General features: G+C 37.9%; 1 protein-coding gene across 1 annotated transcript in view; it reads right to left on the reverse strand.

Moving 5' to 3' along the window:
- Positions 1 to 5,996, reverse strand: part of LOC139713619 (uncharacterized) — a 73,902-nt gene extending 67,906 nt beyond the window's left edge. The window contains exon 1 of the mRNA XM_071625325.1: positions 5,860 to 5,996. The gene's annotated coding sequence lies outside the window, so the exon portion shown is untranslated. The remainder of the gene's footprint in view (positions 1 to 5,859) is intronic.
- Between the last annotated feature and the right edge of the window lie 6,204 nt (positions 5,997 to 12,200).

Genomic DNA, 12,200 nt, shown 5'->3' on the forward strand with positions numbered 1-12,200 from the left:
GTTTTCTTGGGATCGGAGTGGCTGAGGAAGGGAGTTCCAGAGGACTGGACCTGCATAAGCAAAAGTCCTTTTATCGTATCTCTTGGTCCTTCTTGTGTTGACTTGAAGCAAGTGCTGAGAGGCAGATCGAAGATTTCTTGTAGAGACGTATGGAGTGACGAGTTCAGATATATCTTTATTACAGAACCACTTATGTGTACGATCATTTCGTAATGTTCTGTACTACCTGTAAACTTCCGCCTTATTCATCACGTTCATAACGTACAAGGTTCAAAGTGCATTTTAAAATCCCAACTGCCTCAGGGCTGCCTCAATAGTCTCAATAGAACAAGTGCTTCGGTGACTGTGCGTATCATTATAATTGTATTCAATATGTCGCCAGACATATGCCAGACAGAACCCTTACCAAATGATATTATAGAGATAGGACCTAACTGCATGATTGGTCTCTCTCTCCCACTCTCCCCCCCCCCTCTCTCTCTCTTAAAACATAATGAGGAGTAGCCTCAAATGCACATGCACGTTGGCACGTTTGAACGTCTCAAATCATACTACACAGTAATTGACTTGTGAGTGGTAATTACAGACATTTACGAACTTGAACATGCAAACCACTCACACATTCTGTCAGCTTTGCTTAAAAAAAAACTACAGACTTGAGAAAGAGATTTTTAGAATTATTGTATATTCCACATGCTTTTTTTTTCATTTCTTTTTGTTTTATAATTATACTTTTTACAACTAATATTTTTGTGAGAGAGGATCACAATTTGAAACTTCCCAACTTGATGAACAAAATGTCAACTACATTCACGGTATTCCTAGACACACACACACACATACACACACACACACACACACACACTTAAAAATACACCTACTTCCATGATGCTTCTTGTTTTATCAGATACAGCCAGGTTCTGTCGTCCCTATTATCTCATCAGAGCTTGGTACATGCTTTTTTGGTTTACTATAACAGTTTATTTCTTTGTTGGTGTTGTTGTTGTTTTCATTTTTTATTATAAGCTACATACACAAGCGAATAAAACATTACTAGCACTGTCTGCGAGCCATGAGACATAAAAATGTCATCTTGATTTAAAAAAAAAATCATGTGCTCGTTTTATAAGAGATTACTGCAACATCGTACAAAAGGTGTTTGCATTAATTCATGCTATTCTTAGGAACATCACATATTGCAGCAGAACTTTGAGAATAAACCCATGAATCTGACCAATTTAGAGATAAACTTAGCTTGATGTAATAAAAAGTATATAACACACGATATAAATGGTTATCTAAGAACTTAAAGCAGAATACGAAAGAAAATGCATATTTTGTTGGATTATTCCCCCATTTCAAGCATAGAGCATGTTAATCACAGCGGCCTTTAATTCATCCATTTAGAAAATTGCGTTTTGTAGAACGGCTGCTTAGAAAAATTGTATCCTGAATCATGCTCAATCGGTGGTGATCCGTGGTTATTTTGGGGGCGTGTCCATGACGTCATGGGATGAAAGGCAAACCCGGAAGTATTACACAACAGCCTAAGCTTACCTATGTATGCTCTCGATGAGAGCGTGATGTCGAGGCTCATACCCGAAATCCCATGACATTTTTTAACAGAATGTCACACAAAATGAAATAATATTGTCTTCTACTTCAAGTCTCCTGTGAAATCACACATTTCCTCATTTAAATAGAGTCTGTTACGTGTTATTTAGGCCACGAATACATTAGCTGTCAGGCCTAGTGCCTGTACGATGGTGCTTCGTAGTCGATCAGTCACATGCATGCGCCCATCACCGGCCACGTAGGTCGCAGTGCAGTAGCCTCCGTGTATCAAAGAGCGGAGAAGCCTGAGCTTCGTACCTCTTTGGTACGTACAATGTATTATATCGGCAGTTCCTCGGTAGTACTACAGCTGTGTACGCCATATACATGTATTTAGCGAGTCTATTTTTTCGCGAATCGGGACTTGCCAATAATTTCGCGAGTGCTTAAATTCGTGGTTGTAGAGTACACCACGGAAGGGGGAAATATATACGGAAAGAGAGTTAATATTTTCTCGTGTTTTTAAATTCGCAAAAAGCACCAGGTTCGCGAAATTGGCGAAAATAATAATTAAAAAAAAAACTCGCGAAACGTTCGGCGTACGTGGATCGCTAATGCTAGATATCACGCAATCAATGCGCGGGCATCGGCTAAGTCGAAGTCTTGACTAGGCCGGCCTACCCATCTAAATTTTGAAGTCTACCTGGCATTGGTCCTGCGTCACCAACGTTGTCCCCTGGCCTGCCGTGTGGCAAGCGCTCGTACTGCCAATCTCCGCTAAGTCCGTCCGTTTCAACCGGACCGCCCTGGGCCTTCCCCGCTAGCTCGCCCGTAGCGTCTCCCTCCTGCGCCCCGCCGTGCGGCTCGTCAGCAACATCTATCTCTCCAACTTCACCAGGGTCATCATCACTAGTTTCATCATCGTTATCATCACTAGTGTGTACTGTATCACTCAGTTCATCATCGCTCCCACATTCAAATTCCACCAAGAAATCATCCTGATCATCACTGCATGGCCTTAACGTACGATGTCGTGCATTATCGAAAAACAAACTTTTAAACGTTGTATGCAAATACTATCTACAACAATTTGTATGATACAATGCATGCATTATGCGCGCGGGGGCCTGCGGCGCTCGAGTCATTGCGCGATTCCTTTCATCCCGTGACGTCATCGGCAAAGCCTCGAAATTTACGCTGTGACCTAGATTTCATGGGGTGACAGGTGTAAATTTTCAAAATCCTCTAACTCCACTTCAAAAAGGCCATTTTAAACGATGTAAACGACAAATTGTTCTATGTGTCCCACTCTTTCACTTCATATATAATTCTATTTCTTTAGTATTCCCCTTTAACCTTTCAATATGGAAAAGAATTGGTGTTGTGATTCCCCCTCTCATTTGTTATTCTGGATTATGTTGAATATTTTTGTTTTTTTCACAGACTAAAAAAAAAAGTTTGAGGGTGTTAGGGAGCACACCCTCAACGTTTAGCAGCCCTTTGTAAAGGTTGAGCTTCAGTGGTTATCTCAAGAAGCAAAGCAAAATAGAATCTAAATCTTATGGATGGATCCTAATTTGTGGTTTACATTATTGTTCATGTAAGCAGCTTAAGAGGGAAATAATCTATAAAAATAATGACTTATCCTTCCAACTAGCACAAGAAGATCACCATGATGTCATATCTAACGAACTCTCTAAAATTTGAGACAACTTTTTTTGAATCTGTATTCGACATATTCTTTATATTTTGTTAATAAAATTACAAATCCTTCAACTCAGGTTGACTAATGTTACCCCGCACAAGCACGTTTTGCAAGACTGCATAGATCCAACCTTACTTATTATGTCGTTTTTACCCGTTTACATTTCAGCGACATGTCGGATCAAAGTTTTTGTGTATTTCAGAGCCCGAAACAATGTTAGTGTATGTAAAAACGTTTTGTACTACGGCTGTACTTGGCAAAACATGCGAACACGACTTCCTTGTTCCACCACTAAAACTGCTCTATCTGGTTCCTGTGTGGAGCGCATTCAGTAAGGGCCTACAACCTTTGCACAAAGCACATGAGCACATCCGCATTGTACGATAAACAATTTTGATAGGAACAATCCTTATAAATGTCTACATACTTTTTTAAGGAAGGCGTTGATATCATTTGTAATATGCAGACTAGAAACTTACTCAGCTGACAACAGAATTAAATTGTATCACAGGAATTTTACAACGTTTTCAGATTTATTCCAATCCACGTAATGATCAGTCTCGATGTCCTAACTTAAACACAATACCTTGTAACATAACACGAAATTGAATATGCTCTTACATCAATTATACCTACGCTTATCCTAGAAATTAGAAACAATGATCATCGATAGAATTCTGAAGCCAAACAAGGAACATAAATTCGTGTTTTTGGGTGAATTTCGACATACAAACCACGGAATCACTGCTCAAGCAACATAAGCGAAAGGAGAGTTTTGCACATACTGCCTTACGGTCACATTTGTGCAGAATGAGTGTAATATTGTTCATCCGTTTGAAACAACGTATGACGTGTAAAAGTAATCTGTCTTTGTGAAGCAGATACAGATTTCCAAAATTCGTTATAGTCACCTTACATTGACAGGTTTATATTCATAACATATTTTGTTTTATTATCTAGAGATAAATAAGGCTAATGCCGACTATGATTACCGAAACATTAACCGACGATTCTAATAAAAAAAACTTCCCAAATTCAGAGTCAGATTGTTCTGATTTATATTTCATCCCTCCCTCCATCAAACCTTTTCATGACGTCAGTTCTGTTATTCTCAAAGATGTTATGTACCACTGGTATGAGTTCTATATATCTTCATTTTTTTTGTTTGGTGACAATAAAGTTAATTATGTTTGTTTCTACTACCACCATCAGTTGACACAGATTAAAATGTATGACGGATTGTTGCATTACCAAGTGAACCCGCTGTTAACGTTGTAGAGATAAAGTTTAAGAAATTGAATGTCTCACCTCACTTTCCCCTGTATTCTGGCTTTGATATAATTCTCATAATTTCTATAATTTTCATATGTCTCTGAGAAGACATGACAATTGAATGAAATACATATATATATATATATATATATATATATACACGCACGCACACACGCACACACACACACACACACACACACATGTTTGTGACCGTGCATCACAAAATGAACAAAAAGTCGCACGCACTGATTTAATGTCTGGCGACTTTTTGTTTGTTTTGAGGTGCAGGGTCACATATATACATACATATAATATGTGACCCTGCACCATAAAACAAACAAAAAGTCGCCAGACATGAATTTTTAGTTAAGACCATATTCTTAAAGAGCAGACTTTAAGCTTTAAAATGATGTATAACTCAAATCGAATAGACTCTCCTAACCTATCTAAATATTGGAAAGAAAGCACAAACTCAGGAAAAGTGTGAATTGAGAAAAGAGGCTCTGAAGTACAGTGTCTATCCACGCGCTTAATCTTTACCAAACCGCGCTGGATGTGCGATGAATGGGACAAAAAAAAAAAAAAACAGGAAGTAAACCACCAGACTAACAACAATGAAGAGATTATTAGATTGAACTGAAATTAAAATGCCTCATTAACACATTCTGTCCATAATCAATGCCAACTTTCAAAGCAGTAGCGCTATCCTTTCAAAAGTTATTAGAGTTGAAAGTGAAGAGTGTGGACAAGGTTTTTCAGAAATGAAAAAGGAACTCTAAAGACACACCTAATCACACTATTCTACCAAAAATGTTCGAGATAAACTGCTAAAAAACACACTTTCCCGCCCGTTTTATGATACCACATTTTAGCATAATGTAAAAGAAGACGTGCACTTTCAGAAAATATGGAAAGTCAAGATCGGCTAGGTAGACCCATTTCACTTATTTTCAGTCCTCACGCAAAATCAGTGTGTGCGACTTTATGTTCGTTTTGTGGTGCACGGTCACAGATTAAATATATAAAAATATATATATATATATATATATATATATATAGAGATATATATATAGAGAGAGAGAGAGAGAGAGAGAGAAATAGAAATAATGCATACTCCCATTAATTCCACTCGTGCACAGGAACAGTTGTAAGGGGAATGGTAATTCCAAAGCTACATAGGCACCATTTTCTCTTTCGTTATATCTAATACGTAATACTGTATGACCATCAAACAGGCCAAACGTTCTATCGTGTTAGCAACAACATAAATCTTCACCTGGTCTTGTAGTATGTAGTACAAATCAATCAAAGAGGTTACCGTCACTTACCTTCTGTAACGTGTAGGTAGACTATAGAGAAGCAATCACAACTGACTGCAGCAGAAGAAGCTTAGTGCAGTATTTATCCATCACAAGATAATTTCCTTTTTCATTTGTCAAAAATCAGTATATTTATTTTCCCTACACAACCTATAGAGCGTGAACTTTCTGCTGACATCGGTAACACGTACGTAAACAGGCCGTCAACTGATCAGTTCTTTCACGCATGCAGACCCACGTTGTGTATAAACTGCTACGTGCGTGTCATTACTATCATTAGCGACCTTGTGGTTGGGTGGTTGTGCGTAATCACTATGAATGGATTTTGTAACTTTTGTATAACGGTACGAAGATACTGTATTGAGTGCGTGGAATTTATGATTGTGTGCACATCTTACTACTGGCGGAATGATGCATATTGAGATAATCTCTACCTCATCGTGATTTCATATTCAGCCTTTATGAACGTGCATATTACTCCAAAACAATTTTAACTATTTTCTTTTGGATCCGTATTTACACTTTAATGCTCATATTTGCATACTACGTGCTACATAAATGTAGGTACAAAGTTCCCTGATTGAACTTCAGAGCTCGACTGCGTTTCATGTTGCACATTAATACGACTTGGTCTTTTATACAGAAAACGACGCCATTGAGCCATTGCATGATACAGACTCGTTGTTGTTTATGTCGTTTGTATGTGTTGTATGCGTTACATTCTGGTATGCATTTATACTCACATGAACACATTTAAATGGCTGAATTTTAAACAGGTGTCTTCCTTCTGTTTCTTTGGTCACAATTTAATCTTAGCCACATAGAATTATTAGATATGTGTGTTAGTTATGTGTTGCTACTGAAGGTAATTGGTGGGGAAACACTAATGAGGGCAGTGTCCTACTTTGAGTGCGGTGTCACCTGAATGAGGGACGCTGTAAAATCCGAAGTCATTTGCTTATACTATAGTGATAGCCGGTGATAGCGTTGAAAGAGGAAAATTAACATTTGGATGCCATGGCAAGGTCACAACATTATCATTTTATATTTAGCAGACAAAATGTTTCACTGAGCAGCGGCTGCAATTTCTTTCGTTCTGAAACGATCGCCAATTGGATCAAAAGAAGGCGCCAACGGTTCCGAACATACGGGGGGGCGCCAAAAAAAATCAAACAAGATAAGAACAAAACGTAATGATGACGTGGTAATATACAAATTTCGGCTCACTCGCTCGTACTAATTTAGAGTATTTTTTCAAGCCCTCAGTTTGTTGGTAAAAATCGTTATATATAAGGCCGTCACTATATCTTGATTAGAATTGTAAGATTTGATAAGCAAAAAATGACAAGAGTTCCATGTTTTGTAAGCTGAAATACAAAAATTTTCGGCTCGCTCGCTGCGCTCGCTCGCCAAAATTTATCAAAACAAAAAGGAGATAAGAACAAAACGTGATGATGATGACGCGGAAATATACAAATTTCGCCAAACTCGCTCGTACTAATCTAGAGTATTTCTTCAATTCCTTAGTTTGTTGGTAAAAATCGTTATCTATAAGACGTCACTATACATTGTGTCTTGATTAGAATTGTAAGATTTGAGAAGCAAAAAATGACAAGAGTTCCATGTTTTGTCAGCTGAAATACAAAAATTTTCGGCTCGCTCGCTGCGCTCGCTCGCCAAAATTTATCAAAATAAAAAGGAGATAAGAACAAAACGTGATGATGATGCGGAAATATACAAATTTCGGCTCACTCGCTCGTACTAATTCAGAGTATTTTTTCAAGTCTTCAGTTTGTTGGTAAAAATAGTTATCTATAAGGCCGTCACTATACATTGTATCTTGATTAGAATTGTAAGATTTAATAAGCAAAAAATGACAAGAGTTCCATGTTTTGTAAGCTGAAATACAAAAATTTTCGGCTCGCTCGCTGCTCTCGCTCGCCAAAATTTATCAAAATTAAAAAGGAGATAAGAACAAAACGTGATGATGACGCGGAAATATACAAATTTCGCCTCACTCGCGCGTACATGGGGGGGGGGGGGGGGCATTTCATGAAGCAATTTGTCAGATATTTCGTCTGACAAACTGTTAAAAGCTACTGAAATCCTTGCTTCTGATTGGCTGAAAGCAAATTTTGTGCGACAAGTTGTCGGACAAAATGCTTCATGAAATGCCCCTCTGGTTTAGAATATTTTTTAAAGTACTCAGTTTGTTGGTATAGATAAATCGTTATCTATAAGGCCGTCACTATCTTGATTAGAATCGTACGATTTGATAAGCAAAAAATGGCAAGAATTCCATGTTTTGTCAGCTGAAATACACATATTTTCGGCTCGCTCGCTGCGCTCGCTCGCCAAAATTTATCAAAATTCATTACATTTAAATCACCCTCAAAAGACCCCTTTTAAGGGCTTGAAAAGCATATCATGTGGACTTTGCTTAAAGTCTCTACCGGGATGGGGTTGAGGTTGAACACTAGTCTTTTTCAGAAATTAGGGGCGCAATTTTCGCGCTTGCCCCGGGCGCCGTTTTCCCTACTCGGAACTCGATGAAATCAGCCCTAAAATCAGTTTCTACATGACAGTGGAGTTTGTGTATGGTTATGCGAAAGAAACATAACAAGTGATTTCATTATCACATCACTACAGAATGCTTCGCACCAGTCCCCCCACATACAAAAAGTAGGAAAAACACAAGAACAAAACAAGATAAAGCAAAAGAAAACACAAATAAACACAAAATCAAAAAAGAAAATATACCATTAGCAAAATGACAAACATGAATTTACTCATATCGATAGCTGCATTAAAGAAAATGCAATACAAACGCACAAATACGCATTCTTGCAGCATCTGTCTAACTGCTAGAAATATCATTTCTGATTATTCTGTGGTCTTCCTTGAGGGTCTGTGATGATGTTGTCGTTTCCTTGTTTCACTGACTCAACATTGTTTGTTTCATTCATTTGATATAGAGGTATGCGAAAGTGATGGAGTTTAACATTCTCATAATAATTATGTCACAATCATACAATCATTGGTAGAATTACACATTAAACTGTATAAAGTGAATGATGTGATGGCCACAAGACATTACAATAATTATTTTGTAGATGGAATATCATTTCCTCCCACCCACCTACCCCCCCCCCCACACACACAAGAAAAATGTATAATTGCATCGGAATTTTCTACTGCTCTTATTTTTCAAGAATCAAGTGATGATGAGGCACGTAAACGCGAGGATTACAAAACAACACAGTCGAGAATGAATTGGATGCTATGAAATTCCAGTCAACTGAAAGGCATTGACATAACTCTATCTTTATATGGCGGGTATTGGAACACTTTTCTGTTGATATAATTCAAACATTCTTAACTCTTTATGTGCCATGGTGGAAACCCCCTGTGTGCCACGTTATTCTGAGACACGAAGGTAGTCATGCTTTGAGAAAGAATTTTGTTTTTCCAATTCGTATAACTTCTACAAATTTCTGTTAATTTGTGCTCTGTTTAGGCGGCTTTGTTTGTTGAGCAGAATATGCGAAGTTGGCACGCCGTCGACTGAGTCGGATGTGCGAACGTGGCACATAAAGAGTTAATTATGGCAGATTGAAATAATCCCCTCTTTCGCACCTATCTAAGTTTATACAGACCCTAGGCACCGTCACAATGGAGGAGAAATCTTTTGAAATATACCACAAAAGTCTCGATGAAGCTTTGCCTAGCAAAAATGTGGGGCTTAGTTTTAAATGAAAACGCGTGTTTAAAATGTTTGTAAGATCCACCCTCCCTCATCCCCCAATTCTTTCAAAATACAGAAAAATCAACCTCTTTAGCTAAGTTATTTATCTAGATTAACCAAAATGTAAAGGGAGTGGCCTTGAATTCAACGATTTTGAATCTTATTTGCCAACTCGGGCAACAAAAAAAAAGAGAAAAATAATAGCCTTAATGGATAGTTGGTGGTCCGACACCTTTTTTATTTGTGTGTGTTTGTGTGGCTGATGTTTTAACCCGGATATGTAAGTATGCTTGTTCACTTTCAATCACACAGTTTGCCCAGTACACTTGTATGTAATCATTTTTTAAAGACTATATTATATACTGTACTCTCATACTCTACTGTCCACGTTTTCATGACAAAAAAAGGAATAAAGAAGAAAGAAAGAAAAAGGATAAAAAAGATTAAAAAAAGGTTTTAAACAACGAAATCAAAATTTCACCACCTCATCAGTGCTAAATTTCAGAACCTGACTTCACCAATAAACCACTGTCATCATCGACATCGCCAGCAAGGCATTACATTAATTTGTCTCCCGCACCTTGCTTATAGGTCATTGTGAGGAACCGTCCTGGTCAGATCCGCACGCCGGATATTCTCTAGTACTCGACTGCCACAACGCCCACATCGAATGCAAGTTTGACACTCCACTGGAGAAGATTGACCGGTGGTCGGGAAAGAAACTGGAGGACAACCCAAAGATGGTCAAGAGTGGTGATTCCTGCATGGTCAAATTCGTGCCCTCGAAGCCGATGTGCGTGGAGACCTTCTATGAGTTTCCGCCGCTGGGACGTTTCGCCGTCCGCGACATGAAGCAGACTGTAGCCGTAGCGTGATCAAGGAAGTGGAAAAGGATGACGGCTCTGGAAGCAAAGTCACCCAATCTGCTTAAAAGGCTCAGAACAAATAACATTTTGATAAAATCGTGTAACCTCAAGGCCATACCAAATCACAGAAAAGATAGCTCTCTCGGGTGTTAATGAAACATTATTTTTGTGCTAATAAATTTTGGAAATAGAACACCAGAAAGATCACAATTTTGAGAATAGTTGTTGAAGTTAAACTACGCGTACACGAGATCAGAAATGCGTCGGTACACGGCATTGCGATAACATAATTCTTAAAAGTACCCAAACAAAACCCAACTTTTGATTTGAGACTACAAAAGTAGTTCAGATTTCTCTAGATTTCCCAATGTATATCAAATTATGTAGTTCTTTCCCAGCTAAATAGCGACTTCTCATTATTTTTCTTGTCATCAATATTATTTGTACCTTCCATCATGATACCATAGTGAAGATAACAAATATGTCGTATATAAGTCTTGATCCTTAATAATATTCCTTCAACGGGCATTTTCTCACACAGATGTCAATTTCATTGTGCTGATCAAAAGAAAAGACCTTAGTCGACTTTGCCTAGTAAGTGTGTCATGCATGTTAAACATGTGAAGTTATGAGAAGTCAAATCACGCAGCGTTTGCGTATTGGAGAGATCATTAAGTGTGCAAATCACTTATGACATCTGCTGAGCCATTCAACATGATTTGATTTAACCTTAATCCTGAGGCAAAATACAGGTACTTGTATAGGCCTGCGTAACAAATAAATTAATGAAACTGGCCATAAACGCGTTTCCTGCTGGTGTTTCGCTATGGAGTTGTAACCTAACATGCAAAGGTCAAATTACAATACCTGACGTCTCACCCATCAAGTCCTGGAAAACATTTATTTTTTATTTTTCTATTTTTCAGGAGGAGGTGGTTTTATGCCGTATTTTCTTTTATGATTAATTCATTATCCATTGGTATAGTGTTTCACAGGATTGACTGAAGATTCTCTTTTGCTGGTGTCTTTTGTGAGACCTCTAAGTCGAGTTGGATTAACGACAAACACGAGTGATGTCCTTCTAAGCGTTCTCTGTTCTCTATTTGTTGATAATGATAACTAAGATTTATTTCATTTCTCAGACAAAAGTCATTAGGTATACTTGATTACAATATGCAATGGGACCATATATAGCAATGGTAATTACTGTTTATGATCTTAAAGTTACCCAGTTATGATTCAAACCAATGATTCTATAACTATAGCTTTCTGATTCTATAAAATCAACTTTAAAAAAAAAAATCTTTCTCCAAAGCAAGGTATGCAATACATTTAGAAAGTACAGTTTATATGAAAAGAAAAAGCAAGCTGTCTTCATGACTTTATCTGCCCGACAAGGTGTCTTTCGGAGATAAGTGTTTAAGGGTAAATAAATGGTGGTGCTTGATAGCACTTGACATTGCGTTACAATATCCATTGGCATCAACCATAGTGTGTACATTTATGCTGTATAGCTAGTGTACCTGTGTACAGTACTAGTCCTATCTATTAATGATCTTGGTATGGTGACACGCATACAGACCCAACCATGTAATTTCATACGTCTTTAATGTAGGCTACATACTTCGAGCTTTCATAGTTTAAAATACAACGGTACCCGGAGAGATAACCTGGGATTAGCACAACTCAGCAGGATTGGGTCGCTAAGTAGTCATCCGTAAATATAGTGGATAGAATAA

Source organism: Diadema antillarum, unplaced genomic scaffold, assembly GCF_040938485.1.
Source record: "Diadema antillarum isolate AM-2024a unplaced genomic scaffold, OU_Dant_1.0 seq00002016_RagTag, whole genome shotgun sequence".
In the NCBI taxonomy this organism is placed as follows: domain Eukaryota; kingdom Metazoa; phylum Echinodermata; class Echinoidea; order Diadematoida; family Diadematidae; genus Diadema; species Diadema antillarum.